Raw genomic sequence first — 16,597 nt, forward strand, 5'->3', positions numbered from 1 at the left:
GCAGACCATGAATACATGTGAAGGAAAAGTATTCAGGGCAGAGGAAAGAGTAAAAACCAAGGTCCTGTGGCACAGTGGCAGCTGGAGACCCAGGGAAGAAGTAATGTTGCAGCACAAGACTCAAGGCAGTCTGGAGGCAGAGTTCCTTCTTCCTTAGGGGATGTCAGTCTTTCTTCCTCAAGACCTTTAACTGATTGGATGAGGCCCCCCACATTATGGAGAGGAATCTGCTTTACTCAAATTCTACTGATTTAAACATTAATCCCATCTAAAAATACCTTCAACAGAGACATGGAGACTTGATGTTTGACCAAATGTCTGAGTACCTTGTCCTAGTCCAACTGACACATGAAATTAACCATTGCACTCACCTGTGCGAATGTTTATTCTGTCCAGGAACTGTTTTAAATGCTTTCCACGTATTAACTCACTTAATCTTAACAACCCTATAAGGTAGGGTTACTATTATCATCCCCATTTTACAGATGAGGCACAGAGAGATTAAGTAACTTGCCTGAGATCATACAGCTTATAAATGACAATACTGGAACTTGAATCCTTGTCAACATGGCTCCACAGTTTGTTCTTAACTGCTCTGCGATTTACCTCTCAAGAAAAAGAAAGTGAAAGCAGAACTCATTGATGCCTTCTATGTTCTTCCCACGGGCCCCATAAACATCTGTTTCCCTGCCATAACATCTGTTAGATGCCAACTTTTACAGAAGACTCAAGTATGTCCACACAACAGCCCTTTGATGTATGTAACATTATCCCTATTTTACAGATGAGTAAATTTTGAGGCACAGAAAGGTTAATGACTTGCCCTCGGCCACACAATATTGAGTGGGATAGCAGGGATTTGAACCCAGGACCCTCAGTCTTCAAAGCATATCCCCTTCCCACACAGTCTGTCTGTACATAGTTCATTCATGTGTTAAGTATGTTCCTACCCATCTCTGTTTTGAAAACTAAATTATTTTATCAAAAACTGGCTTTGCCAATTTCCTAACAAAAATTAGTTTTCTGTTTTGATGTGTTCCACAAGTGAAATACACTGTACATATGAGCCTAAATTTCTGACTAATAAATTTCTGACTAAACTTCATGCACTAGGAAAGAACAGAGATTACAGCTAAAATAAATGGAAAGAATGGGGGAAGAAAAAGAGCATTTTCTGTTTCACCAGGTAGAGATTATATAGTATCATCTGCTGGGGGCCTTCCATGTTCAGAGAAAGTACGAGGGGAGAACACGTCACTCTGAGGCACTGAAGGGGGAGAAAATGAGCAGTTAAAGTAGAATATAAATTGAACCTGAGGGGTGAATTTACTTAAGACTAGCCAGCTGGCAAGAGCTCTGATTGGGAAGGAAAGCATAAAACAGAAATCTTCCATTTTGCAATGTTGGCTCGCTACACTGGAATTAGCTGAATTTACTTTCAGTCTGCTTTTCAGTGACTGGTGTAGAAAGTTTTATTCCAGGGGCACCTGGGTGACTCAGTCGTTAAGCGTCTGCCTTCGGCTCAGGGTCCTGGGATCGATTCCCACATTGGGCTCCCTGCTCCGCGGGAAGCCTGCTTCTCCTTCTCCCACTCCCCCTGCTTGTGTTCCCTCTCTTGCTGTGTCTCTCTCTGTCAAATAAATAAATAAAATCTTAAAAAAAAAAAAAAAAAGAAAGTTTTATTCCAAAAGAAGGCTTGATTTCCTAACAGGGCCCATGAGCAGGCAATCAGCCAGCGGGTTTACTGTAGATAAGGATCATAATAGAGTAGTGCTGCCACCAGGGGACCTTTCACCTCTTTCTTCTTAACTCAACTGACTAAATGGGGAGCTTGGGAGACAGAAGGCCCAGAAGTTTTCTTGCCTGACCAGCAGTCAATGTGATCAAAGAATTTTGGAGCTGGGAGGTATCTTTGGATTTATTTCCTCCTCTTCCTCTCCCCTTCATTTTTCAGAGAATTAAATGCAAACTCTGAGAGGTGATAGGATTTGCCCAAAACCACAGAGCTGGCAACTACAGACTGAGAGTAATTAAAGGCCAAACTTCTAGCATCCCAGTCAAGTGCTAATCTCATCTCTTCACACCATGTGCAATCATGACTCCTAAGAACAACAAAGCCAGAGAGTCTATCAAGGATATGCCAAGTGGTAGAAAAGTTTGGCAAAATTAGATGTATTTCTTCTACAATACCTGTAGGAAAGACACCAAGACTGTAGGTAGGATTGACTCTGAGCAATACTGTGAAGTAAGTAAAGTATAAACTCAGTGGCCTCATCCTCGGCTTGTCTGAGAGGCTATGTAATACAGCAGTGGAGAGCAAGGCTCCGGAGATAGCTAACCTGTTTCAATTCTGGCTCTACATTTATGAGCTGTGACCTTGGGCTAGTTTCTTCACCTCCCTATGCTCAGTTTCTTTGCATGTAAAAGGAGATGGTAGTATTTCTCAAATCATACTTTTTGGGAGGATTACATAAACTAACATGTGTGAAGTATGTAGAGTCATTCCTGGCTTTAGACAGCCTAGTAAATGTGAGGAATTTTGACTATTCGCTGCCATTGCCTACAACACCCTACCCTGGTCTAGGCTCGCTTGTCCTTGGCAGTGCCCCCTGCTCACAAAATGTCTCTGTTCTTCCTCCTCTTTTCTATTGCAACTCTCGCTCCTTATTTGTTCACTCATTCAAATAATACGTATTTAGTGCATCCCCTGAGGTACCAGAAACTGTTCTGAGAGCTGAAGATACAGCAGTGACCTAAACAGACAAAATTTCTGTCCTTGTGGAACATACCAGAGAAAGGAAGATGGAACAACAGAGATAAATATATTCTTTGCTTTCTGTAACAATGAATGGTCTGTAGAAAAGAACAATGAATAATGGGGTAGAGCAGGGAAAATGTGATATTTAAGGTGAGAGAGCCAGGAAAAACCTTTTAGAGTCAGGGGCACTCAGGGGCAGAAACCGTAATAGAAGGGAGGGAACGGACCATGCATATCTTTGAAGAAAAATACTCCAGGCAGAGAGAAAAGGACAGGACGAGCACAAAGGCCCTGTAGCCGAGTGGCAAGGGAGCCAACATGACAGGAGCAAGGCTAATGAGTGAAATTAAGCAGAAACGTGGCAGGAAAAAGACTGCAATCTGGAAGGCATTATACATCAAGATTAGAAGTTTGGATGTTACTCTCATAGTTGACAAGACCCAGAGAAAGAGAGCAGATGAGTGTCAGGAACGGATCTATGATTGAAAGGGATCACTCATGTTGCTGTGCAGAGAATAAACTGCAGGGGGGCCAAGAGGAGCAATGAAGGGACAAGGTAGAAAATTCTCCAGGTGGAATTGAAGAAGAATCAAGGGTTTTACTTTGGGGGAGTTAAATTTGTGATGCCTAGTCAACATACAATGACGATTTTGCGTAGGCACTTAAATACATTCATCTCTTGTTCTAGGAAGACATGATTTTTGGAGTCATCAGTGTGTGCCTGGAACTTAAAGCCACGAGGACGAGATCCCCTAAGGAGTAAGTAAGGATGGAGAAGAGAGGAGACTGGAGGCCAAGGCACTGGGATTTTGCAGAATATAGAAGTTGGGAAAAGATGACTGAGTGAGGAGACAAAGAAGGAGTAGCATAGGTAGGAGGAAAAGCAATAGAAAGCGAGAGAAGGGCAATACAGAAGATTTCAAGAAGGAAGGTGTAGGGCGCCTGGGTGGCTCAGTTGGTTAAGCGACTGCCTTCGGCTCAGGTCATGATCCTGGAGTCCCGGGATCGAGTCCCGCGTTGGGCTCCCTGCTCAGCAGGGAGTCTGCTTCTCCCTCTCCCACTCCCGGTTTGTGTCCCCTCTCTCGCTGTGTCTTTCTCTGTCAAATAAATAAATAAAATCTTTAAAAAATTAAAAATTAAAAAAAAAAGAAGGAAGGTGTAAGCAGTTGTTTCAAATGTAGCTAGAGATCACGTGAGCTGAGGCCTTTGGTATGCAACAATAGATAAATAATACACATGCCTAAGCCCAAAGTCAAGAGACAGAGAAGTTTACTCGGCATCAGACAAGTGTATATTATCTGAATTTTAATTACTTAAAATGTAGGTTGCTCTTTAGTTGTTAGTGGCTTCTGACGGTAAAATCTGTTTTCTAATTCCCAACCAATTCTATCTTTATGATAGCTTATCTCCAATTCTTCCCTTCCTGTACTCACATGCTGTTGCCCTCTCAAGGGTAGAGTCTATTTTCTGCACACCCTTGAATCTGGGCTGGCCTGTGACTGCGTTAACAACTAAAATACAGGGAAGCAACATTGTCTCAATTCCTAGACTTTTAGAGGACTGGCAGCTTGCGTGTCCCGCCTCATGGAAGGCTGCCGTCATGTAAGGAGGTACATCTACCCCTGGACTACTCTGCAGCGAGAAAACAAGTTTTTGACATTTATCGCAAACAACTGATTGCTTTCATATGTTTTATAAAGTTCCATTCTGCATTTTCAATTTTTTTAAGACGGTGGGTACAAGGTTTTGTTTATTCTTTCATCAGCTGATGCACAGCTAGGTTAGGACATTTGGAGCTATTACGAAGAATGCTGCTATGAATATTCATGTACAAGTTTTTCTGTGGATTTGCGTTCTCATTATTTTGAATATATACCTACAAGTCGAAGCGCTAGGCCACATGGTAGCTACTACACATCTTTGAATCGCTTTTCCTAAAAGAATAATTTTTTTAAAAAAATCTGAATCTGTGGCACGAGATTTAGAGGGCCAGATTTCCATGGAAAATGCAAGTCATCTCTTCAAAATACAGCATGTTGGAGGAATTACAAACATACTAGTACATGGTTGGAAAGCTCAAACCTATCAATAAAACCTATCATAGAAAGCATAAAATAAAACCAAAAGGAAGCTGGGAATAGGAAATGTGTTGGGTTAATGGAAACGATGTTATATGCTTATGCCTGGCTTCTCCACTGACCATCATCCACTCTCCCCGGGCAGCTCTGTTCTGCCGCTCTGGCCTCTACTGGAGACAGCTCAGGGGACCACTGTCTCCTGTCCTGCAGGTCTCTGGTTACTCCACAGTGGGTCTCCCTCTCCTCTACCCCTTGCCCATTCCCATCTTCAGAGCGTGGATCAGCACATTGGATGTTTACCTATTTGTTCATTTAGTTATGTCTGCCATTCCCCAGACCTCCATGGGAGGTGGATTTTTGTTGAAACTGTAATATCCCTGAGGCACCTGGGTGGCTCAGTTGGTTAAGCGTTTGCCTTCGGCTCAGGTCATGATCTCAGGGTCCTGAGATTGAGTCCTGCATCGGGCTCCCCGCTCAGCAGAAAGCCTGCTTCTGTCTCTCCCTCTGCTGCTCCCCCTGCGTGTGCTCTCTCGCTCTCTGTCAAATAAATGAATAAGGTCTTTTAAAAAAATAAATAAAGGGGCGCCTGGGTGGCTCAGGTTAACCGTCTGCCTTCAGCTCAGGTCAATCGTCTGCCTTCAGCTCAGGTCATGATCCCAAGGTCCTGGGATGGAGCCCCACATCAGGTTACCTGCCCAGCAGGAAGCCTATTTCTCCCTCTCCCACTCCTCCTGCTTGTGTTCCTTCTCTCGCTGCCTCTCTCTGTCAAATAAATAAATAAAATCTTTAAAAATAAAAAAAAAAGGAAATTACATCAAGCAAATACTGTAATGCATGCAAAGTTGGCCACGATCAGAAAATCCCAGGGGACCTAAGTGGGTCCACCCCTCACTCATGGAAGCAGAAAAGAAAATATAACTAAAAATTACCTAAATACTTCTGTTCTCACTTTGCGGCATGGTGTCTGCTGCTTTCCCTTCAGCTATTTCGGCCCTTTATACCCCTCGGTGTTCCCTGTTCTTGACTCTATTTCACACATTGTGTGGCACAGAACAGTGCGGCTGATGTAAAAATTTCAAGTCTACTGAAGCCTTAATGGTTGATGCAGAAAGAGCTCAGCCTGATTAGCTCTAGGGGAGTGCTTTTAAAAATTCTAAATTTTTAGGGCAGGTACCTACAGGTTTTCCCCTCCAGGTTTTCTTCCCGACCACTGGTCTCCTTAATCTGTTCTTAAAGTCTTTCCTCTCAATTACCTTCATTTCTTTCACATTTGCCTTCACTTTTTCCATTTTCTGCCCCAATTAAAACTCAGGGACTGACATAGACAGCTGTAGCAGGACATGTCCGTACTTTTGTGTCACTTTCTACATTCTGCCATATCTTTTAGTTCTGTTCTTACCTCCTCAGTTCAGTTATATTGAGCAAATGTTTGTGGAGCCCCTCCTGTGCTAGACACTTGCTAGACCTTGGAGACTCTTCTGCTTCTAGTATTTCACAGTTTTAGCAGTCACCATTCCATTCATTTATGTCGTGACCATAAGCTTCTTGAAGTTTCCCTACACTGAGAATAGCTTTCACATAGATAATTGTTGTTAATGTGGGAAATGAATTAAATTGAATTGATAATCAACCTGGAATCTGTTTTCTTTCTTCCACTCCTCTTCAAACCAATCTATGTCTGTGATACACTAAGAGATATATATTTGGTCTTTGTCCCCAGTTCCTGAAACAGAGGCCCTAAATCCCTTAGAATTTCCTGAATAGTAGGAGTCACCTCTTTTGTCTGATGAAATGACTTTTGGTGGGCTCCATAGCTTCAGGCCAAGACTTGATTTGAGGGTTTGGAATTTTCAGTCCCACTTCCAAACTCCAGGGAGGGGAGAGAGGCTGGGGGTTGAGGCAATCACCTATGGCCAATGATCTAATCAATCATGCCTAGATAATGAAGCCTCCATAAAAACCCCAAAAGTTGGAGTTTGGAGAGTTTTCAGGTTGTTGAACACATAGAGATCAGGAAGAGTGGTATGATCCAAAGAGGAATGGAGGCTCCACACCCTTTCCCCACACCTTGCCCTATGCATCCTTTCCAGCTGGCTGCTCTGGAGTTAGATCCTTTTATAATAAACCAGTAATCTAGTAAGGAAAATATTTCTCTGAGTTCTGTGAGCTGCTCTAGCAAATTAACTGAGCCTGAGGAAGGGGTCGTTAGAACTTCCCATCTAGGGGCGCCTGGGTGGCTCTGTCAGTTAAGTGTCCAAGTCTTGATTTCAGCTCGGGTCATGAGCTCAGGGTTGTGAGATTGAGCCCTGTGTGGGACTCCATGCGGAGTGCTTGAGATTCTCTCTCTCCCTCTCCCTCTGCCACCACCCTACTCTCTCTCTCTCAAATAAATAAGTAAAATCTTTTTTTTTTTTAAAGATTTTATTTATTTAACAGAGAGAGACACAGCGAGAGAGGGAACACAAGCAGGGGGAGTGGGAGAGGGAGAAGCAGGCTTCCCGCCGAGCAGGGAGCCCGATGTGGGGCTCGATCCCAGGACCCTGGGATCACGACCGGAGCTGAAGGCAGATGCTTAACGACTGAGCCACCCAGGCACCCATAAATAAAATCTTAAAAAAAAAAAAAAAAAGAACCTCCCTCCCATCTATGGCTGATTGGTCAGAAGTACAGGTGACAAGCTATAGTGAGGGCAGACTTGTGGGACTCAGTCCTTAACCTGTGGGACTCTGGGTGATTCGTGGCAGAACTGAATTGAATTGCAGGATACCAACTTGGTGTCCAGAGAGTTGGAGAATTCACTGCTATGGGGGGGAAACCCAAGCATTTGGTGACAGAATTGTTGTGAGAAAAAAACCCACAAATTACCCCAGAAATGTGGGTAGTGATAGCAGCTATTACATTTTTTACATCAGAACTAATCTAGGAGGCAATTAGCCCAAGAAAATATTTTAAATCACAAATTTCGTAAGAGACCAGTATTCAGGGGCGCCTGGGTGGCTCAGTTGGTTAAGGCGCCCCCAGCCTTGTTTTTCTTTCTCAATATTGCATTGGCTATTCTGGGTCTTTTGTGGTTCCATACATATTTTAGTATTATTTGTTCTAGTTTTGTGAAAAATGATGTTGGTATTTTGATAGGGTTTGCACTGAATCTGTAGATTGCTTTGGGTAGTGATAAATATATATATAATGGCTGCATGGAGCACTATATTATGGGTTTGCCATGCATACTTTAAATAATTGTTTGACAATAAAGTTCATTTTGAATTTTTTCCATTATATATAATACAGATGATGCAATATTTATTAAAGCCCTTGCTATTTTAACTTATCAATCAATATGAAAATAAGATTGATGCATAGAAAAATCAACAGAGGAATGAATAGGCAATTTATAGAAGAAATATAAATGGCCAATATAAAATAAGAAGTTGCTCAATCTCACTAATAATCAAAGAAATGGGAATTGGAACATCATTTTCAGGGGACATAGACTGGTGAAGATGAAAAAGATTGATAGCATCAGGGCTGTAAACTGGGGGTGGGAGGGTAAATTATTACACCCTCATAGGAGGACAATATAGCAACATGTTACAACAGTCAAAATGTACAGGTCTTTTGGATTATTTTTAACCTTTTAAAATCTGTGGTGATAATATTATTGTTATGTTAAATAGTTCTTATCTTTTAGAGATAAATATTGAAATGTTACTAATGAAATTTTATGATTACTTGGAATGTTTCAAAACAGTCTGCTGAGGGGGTGGCGGGGAAGTGGGAAGGGGCATAGATGAAACAAAACTCGCCACAAGTTCTCATTTGTTGAAGCTAAATGTGATAAATATATATTTGGTCTTTGTCCTTGGTTCCTGGACCACAGCTCCCAAATCCCTTGGAATGTCCTAGGTGCATCTTTTGTTCTAATGAAGATACTTTTGGTGGGCCCCCAGTTAGCTTCAGGATGAGGACTAGTCAGTCACCAGAAAGACCAAGGCATGCCTAGAGGATTGGAAGTTTTAGCCCCACTCCTTCACGTCAAAGGAGGAGAGAGGGGCTAGAGATTGATCTTTAGATTAATCAGCAATGACCAGTGATTTGCTCACTCATGCGTAGTAGAGGAACCTCTGAGTCAGTGAGCATATTGAGGTGCTGACAAGGTGGTGCTCTGGGGAAGACATGGTAACTCTGTGCCCTTCCCTCCATAACTTGCCCATGCATCTTTTTTATTTGGCTGTTCTAGAGTTGTATCCAGCAATGGACTGAATGTTTGTAGACTCTTCCCCACTGCTGCCAAATTCATAAGTTGAAATTCTAACTCTCAATGTGACAGTATTAGGAGATGGGTCTTTTGGGAGGTAATTAGGTCATGAGGGTGGAGTCCTCATGATGAGACTTGTTTCCTTATAAAAAGGGATCACAGAGCGCTCTCTCTATCTTTTCTCCACAATGTGAAGATACAACAGAAGTTAATAGTCTATAACCCAGAAGAAGGCTCTCACTAGAACCTGACCATGCTGGCACCCTGATCTCAGACTTCCAGCCTCCAGAACTGTGGGAAATAAACTTCTGTTGCATATAAGCCACCCAGTCTATGGTACTTTGCACAGCCCAAAGAGACAAAGACATACTTTATAATAAACTGAGTAGTAAGTAGAGCATTTCCTGAAATCTGTGAGTTTTTTAGCAAATTACTGAACCTGAGGAGGGGGTCATGAGAACCCTTGATTTATAGCTGGTTGGTAAGAAGTTCGGGTGACTACCTGGGACTTGCGATTGCCATCTGAAGTTGGGGCAGCCTTGTGAGACTGAGCTCTTAACCTGTGAGGTCTGTGCTAGCTCCAGGTGGCTGGAGTCAAAACTGAGTTAAATTGTAGGATATCCATTTGATGTGAGAAGTATTGTATGAGGGGTGCCTGGCTGGCTCAGTCAGTTAAGCATCTGCCTTCAGCTCAGGTCATGATCCTGGAGTCCTGGCATCAAGCCCTGCATCAAGTTTCCTGCTCAGCAGGGAGTCTGCTTCTCCCTCTCCCTCTGCCCCCCACCCCCGTGCTCTCTCTCTCTCAAATAAATAAATAAATAAATAAATAAATAAATAAATAAATAAATAAATAAAATCCTTAAAAGAAGAAGAAGAAGTGTTCTCTGAGGGGTGCCTGGCTGGCTCAGTTGGTACAGCATAAAATCAAATTGATACCTATATTAACAGTCATAATTAGTTATCTATTGCTGCACCACAAATTACTCCAAAACTCTTGTTGCTTGAAGAACAACAAACATTTATTAGTTTACATAATTCTGAGAGTCAGGAATTTGGGAGCAGCTTAAGGTCTCTGCTTGGGGTCTCTCATGAGGTTGCAGTCAAGATACCAGTCAGAGTTGCTGTCATACTATGGTTTGACTGGGGCTGGAGGTCGTCTTCTAAGATGGTTCTCTCCCATGGCTGGTAAGTGGTTACTATAGGAGGCTTGAGCTCCATAGCACAAGCACCCGTGTGAATATCCTCGTGACCTGACAGCTAGTATCCCCCAGAACAAGTGATCCAAGGCAAAAAGCAGAAGCCTCACTGTGTGACCCAGCCTTAGAAGCCACCCTCCATCATTTCTGCAACATGAATATCAAGAGGCAAGAACCACTGGGGGCTACTTGGGAGGCTGGCTACCTCAGTTAATGACAGAATGAGCATAAAAAGAGTGCATATGAAAGTGATTTTATTCTACTCCTTTATTTGCAGCTTAATATCAATGTTCTGGCTTTATAGCTTCTTTTGACCCTCCAAATCTACTCTCCACCCTTTCCTGTCCCAAGAAGCTCACCTGTATGGATCATACCAAAGGGTTCCCTTGCCCTCTGGCTTCAGGTAGGCTCATCCAATGGGGAACCCTAGAACGTAGGGTTCCCTAGGATGGAAGGGAATAGGAGCATTAACTCTCTTTGTTCCCTTTCACAGGCTGTTTCTCTTGTCCAAATGTCACAGTTCTTTTCAAGGCAGTCCTTGCATTCCTTTCAATAACCACTTCCTCCGCTCATCCCTTCAGGCCTAGGGATGTTAACCACCCTGCTGCTACTGACCCCAGGTTAAGGCATTCTCTTGTGGTGATGCTACACCTTACAACTTTGTGGGCAAAGATCACTTCCTCGGATGATCTAACTTGAGTGAGATCTCTGTTTTCTGTTGAGATTCTGACTGATACAGTGCTAAACAGGCAAATGGCAAATTTATGTACAGCTCTTATACCCAAATAGCCTCCAAAAGAAAGTCTCTGGGGCGCCTGGTGGCTCAGTCGGTTGAGCATCTGTCTTTGGCTCAGGTCATGATCCCAGGGTTCTGTATCGAGCTCCACATCGGGCTCCCTCTCCTGCCTGCTGATCCCCCTGCTTGTGGTCTCTCCCTCTCTCTCTCTCTCTCTGTCAAAAATAAATAAATAAGCTCTTCAAAACAAAACAAAATAATGTCTCTGATGTTTGGGGTTATTTCTGCTGCTTCTTAGAATTTTGCTTCCTTTCTTCCTCCTTCCTTCTCCAGCTCACATCCGACCTTCACTTGACCTCTCAGCTTGCCTGGTGGCTCAGGTTGGTTTTCAGTGCCCAGTCTTGGAGAGTTCAAAGAAAAAGGAAGGTAAGATTCCTGGATACAGTAGGATGCCCTAGCCCTACAGCTTTTTACTTACTATCTTCCACCCTTTGGGTGGACCCAGAAAATCTGTGAATGGGTGTTCCCTACCACTTGGATGCCCACATGATTTTGAGGTTGATACTCATGTGCTGGACTAGTGGGGCAGAAAAGACAAAAAAGGGTCTGGTTCTCTGATGACCATGGAGCCTCCACACAATCACTGCCTACTTCCAGACTTTGATGCACAAGAGAAATGAACTTCTCTCTTGATTAAGCCACTATTCTTTCAGGTTTTCTGTTACATGCAGGTGAGCTTAATGCAAATCAATACAATGCACTTCAGATAGAACATCTTGGTATCTAGAAAATATCTGGCTATTCCAATCACTGCAACAAATCCACAGAATGGTTACACCCAATCTGTACCTGTACGTCTTTAAAAGTCCTCCACAGACTGCATGTGTCAGGGACAGGCAAAGCTGTGAGACTTCACTCTGTCCTTCAGTGGCTTATAGAGGAGAAATACTCTAGTCAACACAAGATGGTGATATTAAAAGGGAAGCGGGCAAGTCCATGCTGGAATTTATAGAAGAAAAGAAATGTGGTAAAGCCTCAGACTGACAGAAATACTAGGGGTTATAGCTCCAGAGTTGCAGACCCCGGAGCACCTCATCTCCAATCAGAGGTCATCAGCTCCCTCCTTCTTTTCCTTTAACTACAGCCTGCTCCCGGCTGTACTCAAAGCAGCCAGCACTGCTGTGGGTAATTCCTGATACAACTGTCCAGCAATAGAGACCTTGAGGGACAGCAAGTCCCGAGGTGGGGGTGGGGGATGGAATCAAAGGGATATAAGTGTGGAGGTGGAAAGAAGATGTGGCCCCGGTTCTCCATTTTGAATAGATGAATGCATTTCTCACGGAAACACTCCTGCTTTTGTTTGCCAGTCTTTCTTGGTTATACTGCAGGTTGGAAAGATTTCTGGTCTGACCAGAGAACTAACTACCATAATTTCTAACATCACTTTAAAGGGAAATACATTCCAAGTTAAGGGGCACCTGGCTGGCTCAATCACAAGAGCACGTCACTCTTGATCTTGGGGTCATGAGTTCAAGCCCCATGTTGGGTGTAGAGATCCTTAAAAATAAAATCTTTTTTAAAAAAGTAAAATAAAGGGAAATGCAGTCTGAATTATAAATAACCAATTTAAAAAAAAACTTTCTTAATGCATAACCATTCATTCATTCAACAACTGTTCCTTAAGAGCCTACTAGTTGCAAATACTGTTCCAGATGCTAGTAATGCAGCAGTGAAGAAAATAAAATAAAATCCTTCCTATTAAGAAACATTTTTTAAAACATGGAAATAAGGCAGGGTGCCTGGGTGGCTCAGATGGTTAAGCATCTACCTTCAGCTTGGGTCGTGATCCCAGGGTCCTGCGATCCAGCCCCGCATCGGACTCCCTGCTCAGTGGGGAGTCTGCTTCTCCCTCTCCCTCTGCCACTCCCCCTGCTTGTGCTCTCTGTCTCTCTCGCTCTCTCAAGTAAATTTAAAAAATCTTTTAAAATTTTAAAAAAAATAATCTAGGGGGAATACACTTTGTTCAAATTACTGTTTACTCCTGATTAAAGGTTCCAGTCTTAGTGAAGTTACATGTTTTTTCCCATAAAGATGCAAATAATTTCTGTCCAGTAAAAAAGATTATAACTATAAAAGTTACAATTAATTGCCTTGAAGAACATTAACCAGATGACAATTACTGAAACCACTATCACCTAGTCTGGTTGCAAATAGGTATGCAAGTATTTAGGGTTTGATTTTTACAGATCAAGTCAAGGACCAGAAAAGGTGGCTTTAGGGGCGCCTGGATGGCTCAGTGGGTTAAGTGTCTGACTCTTGATTTCGGCTCAGGTCATGATCTCAAAGTCATGAGATCAAACCCCACGTCGGGCTCTGCACTCAGCATGGAGTCTGCTTAAGATTCTCTTTCTCCGTCTCCCTCTGCCCCTCCCCCCCCACTTGCCCTCACTCTATCTAAATAAATGAATAAAATCTTTTTTTAAAAAAAGTGGTTCAGCAGCAGGTCATGAGTCCATGGGCTGCAGAATAAAAAGCAGGCTTCCCTGGCTCTTAGTGTCTTATTGAATCACTCCTTGTATATAGCATCCCTTTCCCTTTCAATGTCTTTAGAGAGAGCACTGTGAATGAGATGGGCAAACTTCCTGTGAGGTTGAAATGAAAGATTCAGAAACTCCAGGGCCACCTTGTCATCCAGCCCAGTGGTGAGGACCTGAGGTGACTTGGCAATATCTTTGTGCTTTGTGCCAAGTGCACCCCTATTTACCCTGTGTGGGTTTTGTTTTTGTTTTTTTTTTTAACTCTCTTCTCTTTTGTTCTCTTTTTTATTTTTTTGATATTTATTCAAAAAGTCTTTATTGAGTGCCTATTGTATATGAAGCACTGTGGCAGTTAGGAATTAAATGGTAAGTCAAAACATAGTCCCCACCTCTCATGGAGTTTACAGTGATTCTCCATGATCAATAACAACAATAATAACTAATACATATAGAATCATTACTATGTGCCAGGCCTTCCTCCAAGCACTGTACATTTATTATTTAATTCAAACAGCTAGAAAGGTATTATTGTCACCATTTTATAGATGAGGAAACCAAGGCAAGGAAAGTCAGAAATTTGCCCAGTCGCATGGCTACAAGTGGTGGACCTACTTGTCACCACTTTACTGTCTTCACCGTCCTATCAAAGTAGATGTCACCTGAGGTGTTATACTAATCCATTCATTTATTCATTCATCCACTCATCACACTGTTATTAAACATCTGTGATGTGCCAGGGATGTGGCTGTGGTTTTGGACAAACAAAGAATTAGGAGCAGTCCCTGTCATTGAGTAGATCACAGTTTACTGAGAAAGATAGACCCATAAACACATAATTCCAGCATAACCTGTCAATTAGAAATGCAGGGCTACATACCAAGTGAAATGGAAACAATCAAGTGGAAGTGACTCACTTTTGTCTAGGATTGCTGAGAAAGACTTTACAGAAGAGAAAATGTTTTATTAGTGTCTTGAAGGCTTAATAGCAACTCATTAGTTAAAGAATAATAGAGAGAATAATCCAGAGAAAGGAGAGAACATAAGGAGAGGCCTGGAGTCATGCCAGTACCAGGTGTGTGGGTGATGTAGGTGGGTGGGAAGTAGCAGGACTTAAGGATCAGAAGTTGAGTTGGGGCTCTGCTGCTCATGCTATAGCCACCACCCAGCCTGACACCACTACCCATGAGCCAGGGATGGCTGTGCCTCCCATGAATGCTCATCTTGGAAAATTTGCCAGGGATGTCTTCACCAAGGCTATGGATCTGGCTTCATAAAACCTGATTTGGAAACAAAATCTGAGGGGCATCTGGGTGGATCAGTCGGTTAAACCTCTGCCTTCAGCTCAGGTCATGATCTCAGGGTGCTGGGATCAAGCCCCACATCAGGCTCCCTGCTTGTCAGGAAGCCTGCTTCTCTCCCACTCCCCCTGCTTGTGTTCCCTCTCTCACTGTGTCTCTCTCTATCAAATAAATAAATAAAATCTTAAAAAAAAAAGAAAGAAAGAAAAAAAAAAAACCCAAAATCTGAGAATGAACTGGAATGTACAAGTTTAGGTTTAGCCAACGCTGAGACCAACCACCAAAGTGAGGGTTAGCCTGGAAACCAAGTACAGATGCACCAAACATGGTCTGATGTCTATGGAGAAATGGAACACTGTCAACACACAAGGCATGGAGATCTTTGTGGAAGATCAGCTTGCATGTGGACTGAAGCTGACCTTTGATTCATCCTCTCACCAAACATGGGGGATAGGGGCAGGATGCTGGGAGTGGGGAGATAAAGGTGTGGGATGATAAAATCAGGACAGAGCATAAGTGAGAGTTCATCAACCTGGATGTGGATTTCTACATGGCTGGGCCTTCAGTCTGGGATGCTCAGGTGCCAGGTCAAGAAGGCTGGCTGGCTGGCTGGCTAGCTCCCAGATGAATTCTGAGACCACAAAATCTGGGAGGACCCAGAGCAACTTTGCGGTTGGCTACAAGACTGATGAATTGCAGCTTCACACTAATGTAAATGACAGGATAGAGTGTAGTGGCTCCATTTATCAGAAGGCGAACAAGAAGTTGGGCACTTGGGTGGTTCAGTCGTTAAGCGTCTGCCTTCAGTTCAGGTCATGATCCCAGAGTTCTGGGATCAAGCCCCGCATCAGGCTCCCTGCTCCGTGGGAAGCCTGCTTCTCCCTCTCCCTCTTCCTCTCCCCCTGCTTGTGTTCCCTCTTTTTCTCTGTGTCTCTCTCTGTCAAATAAATAAATAAAATCTTTAAAAAAGAAGTTGGAGACCAATGTTAATCTGGTCTGGACAGCAGGAACTAGTAACACTCACTTCAGAATAGCAGCCAAGTATCAGATGGACCCTGATGCCCGTTTCCTGACTGAAGTGAACAACTCCAGCCTGATGAGTTTAGGATATATTCAGACCCTAAAGCCAGGGGTGTCAGAATGACACTGTCAGCTCTGCTGGATGGCAAGATTGTCAACACTGGTGGCCATAAGCTTGGTCTAGGCCTGGAATGCAAGCATAATTGAATACTGTACAACCGTTTAATTTTAAACTATTTTGCAGGGTAGCTACCTTCAGAACTTAGTGCACCTTTTTCTGGGATGCAGTATTGCTAAATATCATGTTAGACCTCCAGATTAAAGATGATTCTGCTTTAAGGTGTTACCCTTTCAGAGATACAGAGGAAACCCAGTTCCAAAAAAGGTACTTTGAGCTGTAGACTTGAGGGGAACTTGGTGGCCTATAGAGATATCTTTTTTATCTAGAAATGGCTCCTAGTGGAAGCTGATAATTTATAGACAATTTGTAAATTGGTATTGAGTACATGAATAAAATTCTGACTTCCTGAAAGGTGAACCTTGGTTTCCTACCCTAATGGAGGAGAGGCTTGTTGTTTGATGTTGTGTACTAACTCATCTGAAAGAGACTATTTTTTTTAAGATTTTATTTATTTATTTGAGATAGAGAGCACATACAAGCGGGGGCAAGGGGAGGGATGGGCAGAGGGAGAGGGAGAAGCAGACTCCCTGCTGAGCAA

The 16,597-nt window shown here is 42.9% G+C and overlaps 1 pseudogene; it reads left to right on the forward strand.

Moving 5' to 3' along the window:
- Positions 1 to 14,753: 14,753 nt before the first annotated feature.
- On the forward strand, positions 14,754 to 16,085 carry LOC123848899 (voltage-dependent anion-selective channel protein 1-like; annotated as a pseudogene).
- The last annotated feature ends 512 nt before the right edge of the window (positions 16,086 to 16,597 follow it).

The sequence above is a fragment of the Mirounga angustirostris genome, unplaced genomic scaffold, assembly GCF_029215605.1.
Source record: "Mirounga angustirostris isolate CCGP_5_RB_7025 unplaced genomic scaffold, mMirAng1.0.hap1 SCAF_2, whole genome shotgun sequence".
NCBI lineage: Eukaryota > Metazoa > Chordata > Mammalia > Carnivora > Phocidae > Mirounga > Mirounga angustirostris.